Source organism: Papilio polytes, unplaced genomic scaffold (assembly GCF_000836215.1).
Source record: "Papilio polytes unplaced genomic scaffold, Ppol_1.0 DF823912.1, whole genome shotgun sequence".
In the NCBI taxonomy this organism is placed as follows: Eukaryota; Metazoa; Arthropoda; class Insecta; order Lepidoptera; family Papilionidae; genus Papilio; species Papilio polytes.
The window spans coordinates 98,698-103,393 of NW_013525292.1; positions in this window are offsets into that span (position 1 = coordinate 98,698).

The window sequence follows — 4,696 nt, forward strand, 5'->3', positions numbered from 1 at the left end:
CGGATTACAAACACCGTACAAGTTCAACACACACATACGGTTTAACACACAATAAACGGTTAAGTAATTGATGCTTAGCGTACAACTTGTTGCAACAAACACATCTATACTTCCTTAATATTACTATTCGATTTTTTTTATGCCTTGTACATCTTTTAATATTAACTGATTGCTGTTTATGGTTTAAGAAACGTAATCAGGTCAAAGACCAGTGAAAACTGGTTCAATTTAAAACACCAAATTCGAGGAAATAATAAAATATACGTGTCCTGCAAGTTGCAAGAAGCTTTTAAACTGTGAGTTATAATACAAGGCAACATAGAGAAAAATCATAAATTTAAACAATTTTAAATCTCTGTATCAAAAGTTTAGCAATTATTGCCATCTACCTTACGTTTATTATGAAAAGGAAAACAATGAAATATCGATACCGGAGTGATGCTTATAAATACATACGTAAAAACAATTCTATTTTAATATAACCTAGTAATGGAGATGTAAGAGGACACGTTGTGAGATATCAAGTGCGTGGCGTATCTCGTGACATGCGTTACACGCACGGTGGCCAGTGGCCAGTGACGGCCAGTGGTCAGTGACAGCCAGTGGCCACTCGCCAGTGACCAGTGGCCGTGCCATTGCCATCATCTAATCAATGCCTAACAATTCTCATCTTTTTATAAGAAAATTAAAGACTTCTACACTAATTACTACAAGGATAATCTTCATTTTCAAAAGTAAAATAAAAATTAAAAAACACTTAAATGAAAAATACTAATTAATTAGTTCATTATTTACGTTTACGTTGCTGGCTCGGCAATTTTATAACTCCGTTTCCTCACTAATGAGATAAATACCTTATTATTACAAGAGCGCGCGGAAACCATTGAATAAACTATAGGACAACTGTCTAGTCGCGCTTTGATTCCTTTGAGTTTGTATGGAGGTGCGCACAATACTCGATTTTTAGTTGTGCAACTAAACAGTTGAATTTGAAACAATCGACAATCACACAACCGTTGTGCGATTGTTTAGTTAAAGGTGTTCACTCGCTCTAAATAATTTAGTTACTTAATCAAATGAGTTACTTATTAAAATCATTCCAGTGCCTAGCGTTTTATCCATCCTAATAAATAAATAAATATTTCGCCTCTACAAGAATTGTACATATAAATAAACAAACGTAGGAACTTCACGTAACATTACTTTAAGCATTCTGTGCCCACACACAACTGGACCCGACATACCTATGGCTGTAAAATATTACATCACAAGCAAAGATTTTTCTCACCCATGGTGATACTTTGACATTCAACATAACAGTTTTACCATAACACCATGTGATCAAAGTGTACAGTTTGCACGCACACTTGTGCAATAAACGAATCTAACATAATTATGTTTTGTGCAACAGAATACATGTCAGACATCATTATATTTGGGCAAACTGTGGCCGCGTTTGACCACACACTGGTGATAAACTGAGCACTCAAGGGTAAAGTCTGCCATTGTTGTCTTGCCAAGTTAATTGCCGATTTTGTCACTATAATATTAATCGATGAGAAATAGAGGTCAAGTGTAGACATTGAAAGCGACAAACAAACATTGTAAATCAGAAGTGTAGCCAAATCGGAGAATGGATGCGATGGTGTCGCTAAATACTGTTCCTGTAAATCCGATTCCTTAATATGTGTATGTTACTGCACTTAATTAGGACAAAGAATATTTTGAACCTATATCTTAAATGTTTACGTAATTGTTAAAGAAAACCACATTAATTAATTCATTATTAAATATTTTTATGACACACAAAAGATGTTAAAACACATCAAAACAACTCTTACATAAAAGCGCTTATCTTTTTACATATGGTTATGTTTATTACTCGTATAAAAATGTGTTCAAATATGCAAAATGTATGGATGGCCATAGAGCAAGTAATGTGTAACTCATTAACGAAGAAAACATGGCGTCTCACATAACAAACACAATTAACATATGAATTATTAAACTAAAGTTTAAATACTAAACTACAACGAATACTGAGATGAAATCCACCAACTGTTTTCTAGTAACCAGCAATTTTTTAAAAAATACTGTTAAAAATATCGAACTTGTGGCAATAAACAAGCTTATTATAAGATGTGAAAATATGTTTGAAATCTTTGCGATAAAACGTTAACATAAAAAATGAACAATTACTTAAACATTTCTAAGACAAATGAAAACTTTGTATAACCGCTTAATTGAAAATGGAAACTTGAAATTGAATCTCAAAGCAATTTAAAGTCTGCAAAGCTTTTTGGTATTGCATTCGAAGTCCGTAAGCACTGGAATTGCGAAGATTGTTTAGAGCTTTTTGTGTTTAGGCAGTCTCCTTTGATAACAAACGTTAATAAAACAATTAACTAATTCTTAATAGTCTATTATATCACATGAGTTTTATATCTACGAACTCTAGCATTTCCGTGAACTTAGAACATTAAATCTTTACCAATACAATTCGGTCCAAAAATAATGGGCTATTACAATTACGTGCATCGTAAATTAGCCTCTTTTAATAGAATAAATGATGTACATTACAATAAAAAATATCATAATGTACGTAAGATGTATGGAGATACAGCGGGGGTTGCAAAGAGGGGGGCGACATATATAGGAGAGATGTCTGCGGCTGTAGGCAGTGCGCCGGCGCAGACGCCGCCGTGTCTTGTCATTTTCCGCGCAAAGTTTGACAGTTTGTGTATTCACCCTGTGCGTATTGAAACACGATATACGGACTCTGTTTGATTTTTGTGGTAAGTCTATTGATTTTTGTTTATAAATTACATTGCATTTTTTTTCCTTTACACTCTTAGCAATAATCAAATTGACGTAAATTTTAAATTTAAATTAATTAAGTAGATATAACTAAGTTATAAATTAAAAATAACTTTATTTAATTTGGTAATTAAATTAGTTCTTGCAATTATTTTATATAACAAATGTAAAAAAAACATTTGTTACAGATCTAAGCCGACGAAGCTTTTCACGATGACTTTTATAAAGTCACTGGTAAGTAATTAATGTTAACTTAATATTAATTGACACGGAACATTCTTATAATTTACATGCTTCCATAAACAGTAAAACGTTTTCAAGGAAAGCTTTTGTTATTTCATAATCATCTTAAAAAATAAATCTGAATATTCAATCGAGTTGAATGATGTTAAACTTGTAAAGTTTTTCCCGCGCTTTATGTTATGTGATTAAAATTTGAATGTACATGGTTAAAACTACTATCACGCAATACATTCATATATAAATTGTACTACTCTATAAACCAATATCATTAATTGTAAGACATTACAATTATTTTAACACTACCTGTTCCCGTGCAACTTCATCCGCATGAAATCATGAAATTTTTATTTTATTGTTTCAAATTACAAATGTCAAAATGACATGACATGATGACAACCTTGTTTCCTTGATGTTGGCAGCAACTTATGGTCTCAATGTGGGAAACATTAGGGTTTTTATTTCAAATATCTACCCCCTAAGTTTAATGGCGTTAAAATATATAGTTAAAATATATATAGTCTAAAGCGTGATATAAGTGTAGGGCTTGTTATTAAAAAAAATAATTATCCAAAAATATGCTGTAATTGTTGACATCTTAGGAAACAAAGAAGTGTGTGTTTACGCTTTATTATAATAAGTATAGTTAATGTTAATTAAAGCCTAAAAACGGAAATAAGTAGAATATACTGATTAAATTAAAATGTTTTTGATAACAATCCGTTTTTTTTTTACATTTAAAAAAACAAAGAGTAGTAATACATTTGAATGCACGTGTTAATACTAGTCACGGTTAGAAATGCATCCATTTTTTACCGCGGGGAACACGGAAGTCACCGAAAATAGCCGGTTAATTATATATAAAAACAATAATAAATGCAAGCAATAATACGGGTTACTAGAGCAGAGCGGCTCTGCGCCTGCGCCGGCGCCGCTACGGTACATCTTTATTTCTCACTTAAGTAACTTATGTAATCTCAACTAACAAGATCATTAGATTGTCAAAAAGTCTGCTTTTAGCAGCTATTAGCTATTAGCAAAATATTTAATTAGTTCACAGCTACAAAACTTATTTAGAGTAGTAGTAAAATACATTCAAACTAATATAATAAAATGCCGATCATACGTATATACGTAAAAATATTATATCTGAAGCTTTTCCCATTGTTATAAAAGTCTGAGAGCGTAGATAGATATTGTTTTATAAACTGCTTAGTGCAGTTCGAGGTATACATTTAATGACATCATCTGAATACGAAATGCACAAGTTCTAGGTTACTCTCTTTTAGCTGACGCCGCCGTGAGATGTGACTGGCCTCTACATCGTCTGCGGAACTGGCCAACTGCCATCGTTTAGAAATTAAACATTTACCTACAATTTATATTCCACAATTCGTTTTGTACGACACACTTATCTATAGTGCATTTAAGAAAATGTAAAACTCATGTTAAATTAGAAATTGTTCTAGATAGTCTCGCTTTGATTCTTATGGCCTTATATGGAGGTACACTACTCAATTTTTAGTTGTGCAACTAAACAGTTGAATTGGCTGCGAAACAATCGACAATCGCACAACAGTTGTGCGATAGTTTAGTCAAATGTGTGCGCCCGCTCTATTGAAATATCGACAGTGTTAAT